This window comes from Vidua macroura, chromosome 10 (assembly GCF_024509145.1).
Source record: "Vidua macroura isolate BioBank_ID:100142 chromosome 10, ASM2450914v1, whole genome shotgun sequence".
In the NCBI taxonomy this organism is placed as follows: Eukaryota; Metazoa; Chordata; class Aves; order Passeriformes; family Viduidae; genus Vidua; species Vidua macroura.
The window spans coordinates 2,941,433-2,957,500 of NC_071580.1; the positions used below are offsets into that span (position 1 = coordinate 2,941,433).

At 43.7% G+C, this 16,068-nt stretch overlaps 1 protein-coding gene across 4 annotated transcripts in view; it reads right to left on the minus strand.

Moving 5' to 3' along the window:
- The window catches only part of BCHE (butyrylcholinesterase), a 50,760-nt gene that overhangs the window by 24,643 nt on the left and 10,049 nt on the right, over positions 1-16,068 (minus strand). The window contains exon 1 of one of the 4 annotated variants that reach the window (XM_053986627.1): positions 14,200-14,402. The exons of 1 other annotated variant lie outside the window; for it this stretch is intronic. The gene's annotated coding sequence lies outside the window, so the exon portion shown is untranslated. Of the gene's footprint in view, positions 1-2,616; positions 2,672-2,810; positions 2,917-14,199; positions 14,403-16,068 lie in introns of those variants that run through there. 2 more of the 4 variants (XM_053986629.1, XM_053986630.1) reach the window with 2 other exon arrangements.

Below are 16,068 nucleotides of genomic sequence, written 5' to 3' on the forward strand. Positions count from 1 at the left end.
ACTGAGGAAGACAAACCAGGAGAGATGAAGTCATACAAGCAGGCTCTGACCACTGCAGATGATTTACCCAACAACCAAAACCTAAATGAATAATTTCTTCTAAGATCTTGTTTTTCTAGAGCATCTTTAACCAAGTTTACAAACAGCAGAGTCATATGCAGCAGTCATACTTCTGCTATTTAAAATTAGTATTAAAATGCTAAAACATCAAGGATTTTTGAATATATGAAGATAGTGCCTAATAATTTGGGTATGGTGTGCTCTTTCCTTGCTGAGAACTCTTCCAAGTGATAATCAGTATTACCTTAAAGCTAAGTATATAAATTATTATGTATCACTTTTAAATACCCTAATAATCTTATTCACCCCAACCTTTTGAAATACAACCTCAGCACCATCCTTGAAACTGAAAATTCACAAAAAACCCATTTGCATAAATCCATTTCTATGGTTTACATATCTGAAAATGCTCAACAAAGCTCCTTTCTATTTTTTTTTTTTTGCCTGTTTCCCTGTCACACATCCCATGCTTTGTCCTGTCCCTTTAAACAGGCTATTCTTTGTTAATGAAGCGCACTCGTGTCCTTAAAAGGAATGAGGATAATTTCTCTGGAAAATACAGCTGTGGCCTAATTTGAGCTCCTCCTGCTTATTTGCCTGTTCTTGGAAAGAAAATGCAGCAGAGGGGAGGAAGGGAAGATTTTGTGCAAAGGGGCTCCTGACTTTGAGACAGCATCAAAGGAGCAGGGAGGAATCTTCAGGGACAATATTTTTAGCATTCATCTAAACAGACAGAAAATAGATAAATTTTAGAAAAGATAAACATTTATGGTTGTTTTGTTAAAATAAAATAGATGAGGTGGCGAATGGGGGCGATAGGCGTCAGAGCTGGTCTTGCACTCCACCAAGAATTCAGCTTGACTGACAGAAACCAGCAACTGTCCCATTTTTGATTAAATGTGATGTGATTTGTCAGCTCACGGGGTCCAGCAGGTCCCAAGGAGTTTGGGTCAGGACAACTCACCCCGGCATGGGCAGGAGGCTCAGTCACACATTCACTGGCTTTTGCCTTCCTTCTCTGTGTGCATGGAATCAGGGAATATCCTGAGTTTGAAAGGCCCCACAGGGATCATCCAATGCAGCTCCTGGCCCTGCACAGGCACCCCAACAATCCCACCCTGGGCATCCCTGGGAATGTTGTCCAAACCTCCTGGAGCTCTGGCAGCCTCAGGGCTGTGCCATTCCCTGGGGAGCCTGGGCAGTGCCCAGCACCCTCTGGGGGAAGAATCTTGTCTGATATCCACCCCAAACCTCCACAGAGACCAAAACAAGAGCCTATTCACCCCAGTTTGCTACAACATTCAAGCTTAAATCCCACTGTCTTTGAGAGAACTGGGCATAATTTACCCGGTTTGCTGAGTATTTCCAGCCTGCTAAACCAACACAGACTTGGGATTATTTTTTTAACACAGCACGTTTCATTTTAAAACTCTCTCAAGAAGATTTAAGGGAGGCCATGGAAGGAGAGGTGAGAAGAATGATTTGGTTTGCTCTGTAAATCTCTGCTTAAAAAATCATTAGTGTTGAGCATCCCAGGGCTCCTCTCAGCCCCTCTGCAAATCCAAACCCAAAATCCTGAGAAGCCACCAGAGCTGGGAGAAGGATAATGATGGAGAAGGGATGGAGGAGGGATCCAGTTGGGTTTTGGAGCACCCAGTAACACTATGAGATGGGAGAAGTTATTTCTCTGTCTGTTGTTGTGACACTGTTACTTCACTGAATTTGATCATGACCAAACCACAACAAGCTGGAAATAATAAGGTATTTAAAATATTGTCATTATGAAGAGAAAATGATGATAAGAAAAGCAAGAGACTTTGAAGTTCCTCAAGATTAATCCACTTAATTACTAATTAAAATTAGTTCTCCTGCTGCACTTTCCTGTTAATTAAAAAGAGATGGGATAAACAATGTAGCATTGTAAAATATAGAGGCAGTAGCTTTAGATCATAATAGTAGTGAGAAAAAAAAAAAACAAAAAATTCAGTTCTGTTCCTTTTAGCTCTGGCATTTCAAAGAACAAGCTGGATCAAGCTTGAAAAACACAGAAGTTTTGTGCTACTGAATGAGAGGACTCATCTACTCTCAGGTCACTCTGCTAATATTAACAAAAGTAGCAAGTGAGAGAGGATTATTATTACACCTTGAATGCCTGGCAAATATTACATTTCATAAGGATTTTAATGCTGCTTTAAACCAAACTCAGCAATGTAAAGCAAACCGAGCAAAACAAACATTACTTGATTATTACAATGAGAGTAAAAGGGTCAGAAGATTGCTTTAGCTCATCAACACCAACCCAGCAGAGTTATATCACGCAGTGTATTTGCACATTCTAAAAACCTGCTGCTGTAGTAGCTTCCCCCAGCAAAAGTTAAACAGACTCTACTTTTGCATTCTTATTCAGCGAGGGAACACTATTTATTTCAAAGCCTCTTTCCTCTCCCTTACAAATCTTTACCCAGCCAAAAAATCTATACACCGGACTACATAATCGCTATTTAAATAGGAAAGATGGTTGAATTAATAAGTGATTTCTAGCTCAGCTTAATTTACTTAGCCCAGGATCCCTTGAATAATGCCAAGGTCTGCTACACACGCTGTTCCATTTGCAGAGCAGAGGCAGCTTCCCCCGGAGAGCAACAAATGGGCAGAGCAGAGCGTTCCCAGAGATCCCAATCCCCGCGCAAATCAAGCTGAACCGCAAATTATCCTGGCAGGCAGAGACGTGCAAAGAGAGAATCACTTACCCTGCTTCTATTACAAGAAACTACAAAGTTTTTAAGAGTGGGGATCTTGGGATCCCTGGGGGAAATGCAGCGGTGCAGCTGCTGCTTTAAGCCCGTAAATTGGCCGGTGCTGACATTATAATCAACTCTTTCTGACATGGAGCTCGCGAGAGTTGGCAGCAGCCACTTGATCTGCCTCCCATCCCACATCTGCTCCCAGAGCAGCCCTGGAAATGCTCCAGGGACAACCCCAGGCTGGGCAAAACCAGGCACAGGGCTGGGGGAACACAGCAGGGATTTGTTCCGAGCGTGGGGCATCTGTTTTATAAGAATAAATACAAATGTAAATAATTCAAGCCTCTCTTTCATCTTGCTTAGAGCACTCTCTCACCTGTAATTTTTTTTTCTCTGTACTCAAACCTCAGATTTTCATTGTAAATAAGTATTTCTTATTGGTTTTAACAGCTGTGGCAGATAAAACAGAAATGTGCCCTGCCTGGACATGTCAAGCACCAGCTGCATCACTTGGCTCCTGCACATCCAGGCTGTGGCACAGATCTGCATGGTCCCCTTCTGATTTTAGGGTTAAAAATGGGACCCACGTGGTGTCACATGCTGCTTGCTCTCTTTTCTTAAGCCTCAAACAGGAAATCCCCCGTGGTGCTGAGCACACCTGATATCCTCCTTTTTCCTGAGGCTCCTGAGCATTGTTCCCACCAGAATTCCACGCTGCAGGTGCAAAGCCAGGCTGAACCACGGCTGGGGGACGTGTCCTACAACACAGCATTAAAAATGCAAAAATTCTGCAGGGTGCAGATGAAAACAGAGGGGTGGGGAAAAGAAAAAATTCCATACACCACCCTTACAAACTTTCTTATTAAACCCCCTTCCCCGAGCCACCCCATGGAACCAGAAAGCCACCCCTTGGAATTGGGACTGCTGTCCCCCAGCAGCATCTGCTCTCTAGCTCTGCTCTGAAATAAAAAAAAAAAAAAAAAAAAGAAAAGTAATTTTTCCACAATTTAAGCCTTTTTTTCCTGCTGTCCACATTTGCTTCCCCCTTTAGAGCCAAACACAATTACCTTCCCTGTTTAATAATCAAACTACAGCTCTGTTTCAATTACACAAAAGCAATATTTGGCAACGCATAGAACAGGAATAAAGCAGAAATAAAAAGTTAAGGATGAAGTTTATTGACCTTAATATGGAGATTACAAGTGGGGTTTTTAAAGCCAGCATGGGAATTAGTGTTTTAACAGAGGAAAGTTCAAGAAAGCAGGATTATTTCATTTCTCCTGGTAATTTTACCACGTCCTTTATAATCAGACCTTCCACAGGAATTTTGCATGGATATGTTCACTGGAGAGAATATGTCCCACTCTAAACCTAAACCACCATGGCAGGGGTTGGAACTGGCTGATTTTTAGATCTCTTCAACCCAGGCCTTTTGAGGAGTCCATAATTCTATGAAAAATCCCTAAACTTTCAGCACAGAACTGTCCAATACAGTGGGATTGCAGAATTCTTAACCATGACTGTTAACTCAGCAGTTTAATAGAAATATTTAATAATAAAATAGTAATATAATATTGTAATACTAATATAAATAATAATAATATAAATAATAATATATATTAACAATAATTAAATAAATATTTAATAAGAAATGTTTTAATAATACAATTTTAACAATAGAATTTTTAAAATAATAAAATTCATTCAGAATTATTTCTGGTGACAACTCTTGCTGATCAAAACCTTTCAAGTGAAACACTAAATGGTGCTACTCAAACTGAGGGAGTACTCAATGTTTCAGCATTTGCTGCCTTTCTCTGCTGCCTCCTCAGCCCATTTGGGGACGTGGCCAGGTGACACACACTTCCTTCATTTCTGTTACATCAGAGGGATGAATCATAAACCCTAAATCTTGTTAGAGGCCACTTTAAAGCAAATTTCAGATGCTTATGACCATGCTTGAGCTCTCAACCTCTTTGCCTTGAGCAGTAGAGAAGCAGCAGGAGACTCAAAGACGAAAAATGCTGCTTCTGGCTTCATCTGTTTTCAAACATTGTCCGTTTTTTCCTTCATTTGCTGTCAGGGCTGTGCCTTCCCCTCCCTGCTCCTCTTCAGAGAGCCCAGGGCACCTGGAGCAGCCTCCTGCTCCGAGGCACTGCTTCACTAAATGCAAAATGTGGAGTTTTCTGACAAGGTGACCCTGGGATAAGTGACTCCACTGTCTCAGGCTGTTTCCAAGGCACCAGGAAACTCCAAGTTCAGCCTTGGGGTTACCTGGATGTCTTCAGGTAACTGTCAGACCTCTCCACTATTGTCCTTCAGCTTAATGTCAGGCTATTATGCTGTACTTTTAAAGAAAACTAAGCCAAATTCTGTATTTTTCCCCTTTAATTAAAAAAAAATTAACATATAAATTAAAGTTTCACAACTGTGTGCTGTGAGAGGAAACACTTCTTTTTAGTTATTACTTAGCTTGCTAAAAATACCTGGGCGAAAATTAGAGATTAAATACATTTAATGCCCTCAGTAATTGTGTGGAGAGTCATCATTTTCTCAGTGATCCTATGGGAGAGTGGAAGAAAAGGAGGTGCAAACCAGTGGGAGAAATATTTTTATATATATATATATATGCTGTACACCTACATACATATACGTATTTATACTCATAGGTTTTGCCTTTTTTTTTAATATCTCTAACCATCTATCTAATGAGATTCTATAAGGTAATGTAATTTTTTTTTATTTAGGGCAAGGTTCTTTTTGTTATTTCACGTGTACATGTGAAATCATTGTCACATTGACACGGGGACTTTGATCAAAGAAATGCCCAAGCATCTGAAGAAATGAAAGCAAAGTTCAGCTCTGGGAAAAATTGATATTTGTTAGTCTAAGAAGCTTAGAGAACAATAGGTATAATATATAAATGTATATGGAAATACATAAAATACATAATACATAAAATACATTAAAATATTTACTAAAATATTAATATAAATATTAATATAAAAATAGTATTTTTTTGTGATTTAGTTCACAATTAACTGCCCCCTCAGTATTATTAATATCCTAAGTCACACACATTCCATATTATCACAGAATCATGGAATCCCAGGATGGTTTGGGTTGGAAGGGACCTTAAAGCCCACCCAGTGCCACCCCTGCCATGGCAGGGACACCTTCCACTGTCCCAGGCTGCTCCAAACCCTGTCCAACCTGGCCTTGGACACTTCCAGGAATCCAGGGACAGCCACAGCTGCTCTGGGCACCTGTGCAGGGCTCAGCATCCTCACATGGAACAATTCCTTCCCAATATCCCACCTAAACTTCCTCTCTCTCAGTTTGAAGCCATCCCCTCTTGTCCTTTCACTCCGTGCTCTTGTAAAATCTCTCTTTCCATTGATCTTCAGGACTTAGCAGAGCTGAGAAATCTTTGAGAGAGAAAAATATTTGGAGAAATACATATCTCAGACATTTCTGGTGGAAAACATGAGCCTCTCTCCCAAGGTGTTCTCTGACCTTGCACATGAAGATCCCATTCACCAGATTTGGTCCTGCCCTTCTAAGCCATCCACAGCTCAAAAAGAGCAGCTGGGCTCCTGCCAGGATAACTGGCCTGAAAATCTTTGCAGGTGTCACCTCAAAGTAAAGGATGTCACACACCAAGAGTGGGCATGTCTGAGGAAATATTTACACGCTCACGGTATGTAAAAGTAGGAAACATCCTTATTTTCTTAAGGTCTGAGAGGGAAATCAATAAGACAATTATATCCAAACTATATTTGATGCCATTTCTCTGAAGATGTGGGGAGGCTGCTTTAAACCTCGGCCTTGGTAAACTCCCCTGGGAGGGCTCAGCTCTCTCTCTGATCCCTGGCTGGATTTCCACACCGAGCATCTGCGTGACCTTGGCTCGAACCTCTGAGCAAACCACCCCGTCGTGAGAAAAAGCTGTGAGGGAAACAAGTAAACTCGAGCTCTACAGGCTCCCAAAGGTCAGACTGCAGACAGGGAGGAAGATTGCTGAGAAGGAGACACTTAGCAGCTCAAGGACTCGCAGGGAAACACATCGAAGCTGCGAGCTGTGAAATTTTCAGGTTAAAAAAAAAGCCCACAGAAGGTGGGAGCTCAGCAGCAGTAAGGAATTGCAGCCACGTTATTCTACTGTGAATATTAGGAAATAAATCACTGCCTTGTCCTTCGAGCTTATCCTGCCTGCAGAGCATCTTTTCATGCCCAAACACAGTGACCCCGAGGGGTTACACCTCTCAAGCATTTCCGTGTTTCTTTTTCCAAATCTCACCTTGTATAACCATGCCCACGTGTGTATCCATGGATTTAAACCAGGGACACCCTAAATAAACCTGGACAGGGATGAAGTGCTGCAACAGATGATCGCAGCTGATGGTCAAACCCATCTGAAATTCTGCTATTATTCTGATTATTCCAAAAAACCTCACCCCAGAGGGGTTCCGGGGCCAGCAGAACTGCACAACAATAGATCTGAAGGGTAACTTGATGATATCAGGAAAGGTGTTTCAGATATACACCATGAAAATGGGTACCAATTTATTAAGTATACAGAAGACACTAACACTCATGTAAGCCATTAAACGTGATTATATTTTCCCCTTATTGATTCAATTATGATCTGCTGTACCTTTCTCCTTATTACGCTAATTATAGATCAGTATAATTTCCTCTTTATTAGCACAATTATGGTCTGTACCTGTATAAATATCTTGGAGAAATCAGAGCCACTGAGAAAATACAGCCAGTGAAAAGATAACATTATTATTATTATTATTATTATTATTATTATTATTATTGTTGTTGTTGTTGTTGTTGTTGTTGTTGTTGTTGTTATTTTGAATGTTAGCATATTCTTAGTTCCTTGTGGCATTACATAATTCCATATTTTGCCTTTTAGTGATCAGGATCAATGAAGAAAATAAAAAATTATTAATGTGTGCTCAACATGACTTGCATGCCATTATTGCAGCCTGATGTTTAGCTTGTGAGAAAAAAAAAAACCTAATTAAATTATAAGTTACGTTTTTTCTGTATGATTTTTTTCTCTTTCTGTTTCCTGTTTCTTTCCTATAGATAGCAAAGCTCTAATTGTTTAAAATAAAGATATTTTAATTCCCATTATCACCTTACAACAGCAGCTTGAAATTCTCCATTTTATGCTCTCCCATACCAAAACTCTGCAAATAACTAAGGTCTGGTGGATCAATGAGCTCATTTGACTCTCTTAAGTAGAATTTGTATCTGAGAAGTGGGAATTCTTCCCAGTCCTCCCAATTCTCACTATTTTAGGCTTTGTCTAACATGATCCTCATTTTGCCTTTGAGTTTCTGCACCCACAAGAGAGATGACATCTCTGATGGAAATGCCATAAGGATGTTCAAAGGTTCAGCCTAAGCCACTGCAGTTTTCAGATTCCAATTTCATCCAGCACGGTGAAAATAGGAACGAAAAAATTGATCCTGACACCAGGACCTGCTGGGACCTGCGGGTGGGAAGTTACAGAGGGAACAAATTCAGCGTGTCCCAGTCTGCGATCTCATAAAAGGGTCACGGCTCCTGAATATGTCACAACCATGGATTTTAGTGGGAATAATTGGGTGTTTGTCATGAGATAAAGCCTCAGTTCCACTGGTGCCCTGCTGTAGGTCTGAAGTTTGTGGAGAGGAGGTTTGACAGGTCACTGCAGCCCCCATGCAGCCGGGCTGCATCTTCCCAAAACTGCTCCAGCAGGTGAAAACAGCGGGGATGGAAGGATTTAAAAGATGTGTGGATGTGGCACGTGGGGATGGTTTAGTGGTGGGCTTGGCAATGCTGGGTTTGTGGTTGGACTTGGTCTTACAGTGCTGTTCCAACCTAAATGATTCTGTGATGTGTCGGTCAACATCAGCACACACTTTATTTTTCCTCATAATCACAAAAAAATATTCCAGAACTATTTTCCCTTTGTTTTCTATAATTCCTAGCAGATTTGATATTTTTGGCTTTTTTTCTTTCATGAAAGAAATATAACTTAGGGTGTAACAGATGAGCCTGGAAGAGGTTTTGCTTATTTTGTTACCGCTGGGGCACCACATGCCGACCTCTTCCAAAGGGTCATGCCCAGATCCCATTGGGAAACGGGCCTGGGAAAGCTCTTCCCCAGCACAGAAACAAACTTCTCAGGCTGGGTGGCTTTTCAGCAGAAGGCCACTTTGTCCTGTGGATGTGCAAGTGTTGTGTAAGCAGGAAAACCTCATTAAAAACATCTGTGCAAATTGCTCGGGAAGACGCCGCGGTGGGCGAGGAGCGGATAATCCATCACAGGGCCATCTGCTTGAAAAAACAGCCCTGGCAGAACAGGTGGCTTCCTGCAAAAAGACAGGAGACTCCCTCAGGTGTTGCTGTATGTTTATACATTAAGTACATAACACTAAGTGAAAGGCAAGATGATGTGCAAAATATGATGCTCAGTATGGATTTTGAAGGTACAGATGAAAATGCTGAGGCCACATTGATTCCAAAGCTTGTCCATGTAGAACTATTAGGAAATATTTTATTATAGAGGAGTTAGAATTATCTTTAATAATAGTACATTCTGCTCATGATCATCCTGCCCTATGCAGATCCCTGACAGTTCATGCACCATAAATGTCTCTTTCCTTCCTCCCACTTTTGTTTGCACAATGGAAACCGTACTAGCCGAAAACAACAACTTTTCCAATCCCTTGCACTCTATCAGGTCAGAGCATTTCAACTCCAAAAATGATCCTGCAGCGTACTTTCCCTTAGCAGGAGTTGCAAGAGGTCAAAACAGGAAAGGAAAACTTCAGTGCAGTGCTGGAGAACCTGGCAGGGCTCGCGGACCTCGGCTGGGGAGAGGAGTTTTAGTGGCTGCAGGACTGTTCTGATTCTCTGCTCATTCTCTTCCTTTTGCCCGGAGGCAGGTTCAGTACAAAATGCATGAAGAGAGTCCAGGGCCTGAAAGACTTTCTGTTTAAGTTGTCAGACCAAGGAGCCTGGGAAATTGAAAAATATGCCTAAGATCCTAAGAAAAGATTGGATTGCATTCAGACACCCAGAACTTATGGACACCACCATCCTTTTTGGTTTGTTTTAAATACCCCACTCTTATAGCTGCAGTTTTCTAATTTTCTCTCAATATATCACCAAAAATAAGGACCTTTTGATGGTAATTTTGACTAAAAGCACCATTTCCATCCATTCCCCGCAGTAAACAAGTCAGCTCTTGGGATTCAGAGGCTGCATTTTCTAGAAGTCACTACAGGCAATAACCAAAAGATGTTATTCAGAATATTCCTGGGCTCCTTAGCTGGCAGCCACCCCCTGGGGAAGGAAAAAACCACTTGGGATCAGCCTGCCCAGAAACTGCCAGTGCTTCTTGTTGGAGCCACCAGCACAGCTGTGAGTCTTGTGTGCACAATAATCAACCCCAATGAGAGATGCAGTGAGGGTTCTGCCTAGAAATGGATTTGGAAAGCACAGATGGAACCTCATGGCACAAACCCCTGTGCCTTCATTTTTGCCAAAGCAACAACTTGCTCACGCTGGAGAAAGCCCACAGGTGGGCGGGTGGGTGCTGCTGAGTTTCACATGGATTGCCTTCCCTCAGCTTCCATAAAACAGAATCACAGCATCATTAAAGCTGGCAAAGACTCTCAGTCTATTTCCCAGAGCCCCTGGAGGAATAAAGCACGATGGTGAGGACTCGCTCAGTGAAAGCATTCAAGTGATTTTAATTTTCATGTTCACACAAAAGGAAGTAAAAAAAAAAAGGGCAAATACCATCATCAGCTGCTGAAAACATCGGAGGTTTTGAATGTCACACAAAGAATTGGAAGTGCCTGTGGGGTTGTTTCTCTGATTGAGCCCATTTGTACCTGTATCACAAATGAGCTGCCCTCCCCACTGAAAGGCCATTTACCAGTGGTTAGGATTTAACCACAGAAAGGGAAAAGCAATTTGCTCACCTTCCTATGCTCCCTTTCCTCTTTTCCTCCTCATCCTTTTATTCCACACCCCCCTCCCCAAATTTTAGCCACAATTAATGTTGCCAAAATATCTGCACTGATGTCCTTCCATGCAGAGTGTAAATTAATTCCTCTAGTAAATGTTAGCAGCAGACATAAAACAGCAAAATAAAATAACACCAAGAAAAGCAATCAATAAAAATCTGTACAGAAATTAAGTATTGGTGCATGAGATAGGAAAGGGCCTGAATCTGAGTGTTTTATAGAGAAAGCTGGAAGCTATTCCAGAGAAGATGAGCAAGGAGTAAAATTTATCAAATGTTGCTGGGGTAATTAAACCAGAACAGAGAGGAAACAAGATGTCTGACCAAAGGGAATGTAAGTGAATAAATCCAGCTCTTTCCATGCTTCCCAAATCATTGTCCCTCTGGGCTTAGGTGATCCCAGAGTGTCACCATGCAAATGATTTTTACCTAAGGCTGAGACAGGTGTTACCATGATGGGTGCCTGGGCAGGGGGAATTTAGTTTGTGCTGAGCATCTGGTGCATGAGAAATGGGGATTCAACCTTTGGGATCAGCACAGAGGCTCTCCACAGTGGGAGAAAAAAAAATTCAAATTTAACAAAATATAAATAAATAAGTAAAAAGAAAGCAGAAGGCCCACAGTGCTAACACCACCAGAACATTTTGCTTGGAAAGCTGTGCTGGGTCACTCCACGGCTGGATTCATGCAAGGACGATCAGCTACGAGCAGCCCCAGTGGAAAAAACCTCTCCAATTATGACAAGGGGCATCTGGTGGGAGCAGAAAAGTGGGACCCACCCAGGGAAACTCACAAGGCAACTTTTGTCAGCCCACACAGGGCATGCCCACAGGAATGTCAGGCAGCAGGAGCCGACAGAGCTGTGTGGAAATGTTTATGGGAAGCACTGAGGAACTGAGAGGTGTTTGCCTGGGACAGAGCCAGCCAGAAATGGGCTCTGGAGTTTTTGGCAGGAGCTGGAATCTCAGTAGCAGTGAAAACAAGAGGTGGGATGAGGGCGGACCTTGAGGAGGAGTCTGGCCAAAGGCACAGGAAGGGCTCTGGCACCATCAGGATGAAATAAACCCATCCTAACCCAGTTATTAGCATTGTGTCCCTTTGACACGATGCCTGGAGTGTCTCTCCACGGGGCAGCTGCTGGATTGCATCATGTCAGAGCACAGCATGGAGCTATTAATGGCTTTTAATGTGATCCCCTGGATCCTGACAATACCTGCCATTAGGCAGGCCTTAATCACAGGATCACAGATATTGATATGCTTAAATCATTAAGCAAAGACTCAAAATGCTCTTCATTCACATGAAAATTATGAAATTTCAAACTAGAGCATCCACAGATCCAGTGCATGCTGGAAGAAATCTGAATTTTTATTCTCCACGTGTCCACCTATTTTTGGGTTAATGTCTGAGAGTTACAACCAGCTTTTCAAAAATATAACCAAAAAATATTGCCGTTCATTTCCTTGGCAGACTGCTTGCATCACTTTAATTTAGGAAGCAAACCGTGTTACAGCAACCACAGACATGTAAATGAGGCAAAAAATGGTGCTCGTTTTGTTGCTTTCCAAATTTAAGCTGACCTAAATAATTTAATACGAAATTTACAGCAGTGAGAACACAATTTGGTGGACAAATATGGGAACACAGTGAATTTGTACGACAGGATTTGTACTCCTCTGGGTAAAGGATGATTCACCATCTGTGTGTACTGAAAGCAGCTTTCACTTTGGGGGCAAACACAGTGCAGACCCTCTCTATTATCCCTCAATTTAGCATGGAAAAAGGAGAATTTTCTTTATCCCAGGAGAAAAACTGGGATTGTTTTCCAAGTGAGTGTTTGACACTCATTTGTCAGCATTTTGCTCTCTACAAGTACCTGAAAAGGGATCACACACAACTGGGTCTTGTTTTTCAGGTGACAAGTGACAGGACCAGAGGGAACAGCCTCCAGTGGCCCAGGGGAGGCTTGACTGGATAACAGGAAAGATTTCCTCACTGAAAGGGTGAAAGGCAATGGAACCATCCCTGGAAATGTTCAAAATAATGTGTAGGTGTGCCACTTGGGAACAAAAAAATGAACATGAACAACTTACGAATAATTAAAGAAATATAGGCATCTTAATTTTTCAGTTATTATGGTAACAAGTGCAAGTAATATACTTTTCTTCCTTTTGTTATTAGTTAGGAATTTGTCATTGACTTGAATAGGTGATTTTCGTTTTTAAAGTGATGACAGGTGGCAGATTCTCAGTTGAAAAACTTTGCAACTGGAATTTGCTTATGACATTACTAAATTAATGTGTACGTCTTAACGGATCTAGAATGTTAGAACGAGCAAATTCTTTGAGTTTTCTAGGTTGATCTAGTAGCATTGCATGGAGTAATGATGGCAGTATCATGAACAAACTTAGTAACATGCATTCTAGGGTATTTTTAATACACAGTAGCCCATACTTGAGACAGAAACGTAATACTTTCTTAGTAACCGTAATGAAATCAGCTATCAGAGACTTGTTCAATTTGATTTTAGTAAACATAAACAACAATAATAAATATTGTACTATGAATTCTAGGGCATATTTAGTAAACAGCTGCATATATTTGTAACCCTTCTGTGACACCCTTTCCATAGTTTTACCCTTAGCACATGTTATTAGTTTATTATTTAATTAGTTTATTAGAGTCTGTGGACTATGAGAACCTTTGTGTAGTTGAAGCAGCAGAGGGCAAGGTGGCTGTGAAGCTTTGTTGAGGTTGGAGGGGTGAGAACCTGGCATTGCTTTTGTTGGCACTGCTTTGGCTGGAGCTGTTAGATTTTTTTTGTTTGCCTCTTCACTGCCCATACGCAGGGAGCCGCTGGCTTCTCGCAGGGCGTGGTGAGAGGGTGGCCTGCTCCTGCTGCCGAGAGGTAGCTGCACTACGTGGCCAATTGTCGCTGTCGAGCAGGACGGGAACAGAGAACTCCAGATCAGAAGGCAAAGAAAATGAGCTCTGATTTATTTCAAATATACCGCTCTATATATAGAGAACATCGTGCAGACTAATTTCATTGGTCTTAAGAGTAAAAACACGTCACACCATTGGTGTGCAGTGAATGACGCACGGTGGCAGAGCATATCTATAAACAATGTGAATAACAAGATAAATTAGAGAATTATTTACATTCTTTCCCAACTGCTTCCCAGGCTCTTGCCTGGTTAGAAAACCTTTCTCTTTCTCTCTGACTGAACTGAGAATATCCACAGCCAATACCATTTTTTTGGGCAGGATTCTTTACTAATGTTCCCATAATATAAAACTCCCACATGCTCTTTACCCCCTGCAGGGGCTTTCGCCACGCTCTGGCAAACTCACCCTTGATGTCTGGCGATGTTGCGAGGCTCTGAGGGGCTGTGGCGGTGCCAGGATGGGCCAAGGCGGTTGGAGTGGCTCTGCTTCCGGGTTTGACGGCTGCAGCTCTTGATGATGTAATTCCTAGACCCACCAATGGATGTGGGTCAGGGGCAGGGCCACGCCCATTGGAGGCGTGGCTGTGTTCTCAGAGGTTGTCTTGGGATGAGGCCACGCCCACTGAAGGCGGGGCTGTGTTCTCAGAGGTTGGCTTGGGGCATTGCCACGCCCACTGGAGGCGTGGCTGTGTTCTCAGAGGTTGGCTTGGGGCATTGCCACGCCCACTGGAGGCGTGGCTGTGTTCTCAGAGGTTGGCTTGGGGGCGGGGCCCTGCCCTCAGGTAGGCTGCATTGGGGCTGTGGGTACGTCCCTTGACAGAGGCATGGCCAAGCTCCATGGAATTGGGGGTGAAGCCACCCGGCTTCAGGAGGAGGCGGTTTTGGCATTTCTATGGTGATGGGAGGTGTGGGCGGCCCTGGCAGCAGCGGGAGGAGCAGCCAGTCTCGGGAGGAGCATGGAGCTGAGCCATAGGCTGCCCAGCTGAAATGGCGGCGTGGCCTGAGCCCCGCAGCGCAGGCACTGGCGCTCCAGCGCCACTCAACAACTGCGGGGTGCCACCACGGGCGCTCCAGTGCCACTCAACAATGCGGGGTGCCAGCACGGGCCCTCCAGTGCCACACAACAACTGTGGGGTGCCAGCACGGGCGCTCCAGTGCCACACAACTGCGGGGTGCCGCCACGGGCGCTCCAGTGCCACACAACTGCGGGGTGCCGCCACGGGCGCTCCAGTGCCACTCAACAATGCGGGGTGCCACCACGGGCGCTCCAGTGCCACACAACAACTGTGGGGTGCCACCACGGGCACTCCAGTGCCACACAACAACTGCGGGGTGCCAGCATGGGCGCTCCAGTGCCACACAACAATTGCGGGGTGCCAGCACGGGCGCTCCAGTGCCACACAACTGCGGGGTGCCAGCACGGGCGCTCCAGTGCCACACAACTATGGGGTGCCACCACGGGTGCTCCAGTGCCACACAACAACTGTAGGGTGTCACCACGGGCCCTCCAGTGCCACACAACTGTGGGGTGCCACCACGAGCGCTCCAGCGCCACACAACAACTGCGGGGTGCCAGCACGGGCGCTCCAGTGCCACACAACAACCTCAGAGTGCCAGCACCAGACGCCCCGGCGCCACATAACATCCCGGCGTGGGCGCATCCCTGCTGCTGGCCATGGCTCCACCTGCCACCAGGACTCCGCTGCTCGCCCCTGTTTCGTTGCCCTCCGAGGCTCTGCTGTGCAGGGGGGTTGTGGAAAACAGCTCGCTAGGGAATAGCACTTCCGTGGGGGGTGCATTTAGGGTGGCTCGGCCACATGGAATGGCATGGATGCACGCAGTGGCCATTTTGTCCGGCCGCATGTTCCATGGGCTTGGAAAGGCGCCCATCCCCTCCAGTAACTCCTCCAGTGCCCAGTCCTTGCCACATGTCTTGGTATTTAACAGTCTTATTAAATCTTAGATAAGTTTCCATGGCTTTATAACTTTATCACGTTTTTGTCGCCTCTGGAGGCTGCTTGAATTATAAATTGGCCAGTTCATGCCCAGACATTAAAGTCAAAGGCAGCTTCTTCAGTTGTATTCAATCCGTGGTTTTTAGCCCATGTTATTAACACTAATAAAAATTTTTCATCATAATCTACTTGCAATTCCTCAAGAAGTTTCCATACCTTTAGTACTGGGTGGTCTTGCACAGAGACAAAATCTAGATGTACAAAATATATCTTCTGTGGGGTTTTTCTTCTATTTTTAGCTTCTCAAGGTTTTTGGTTTC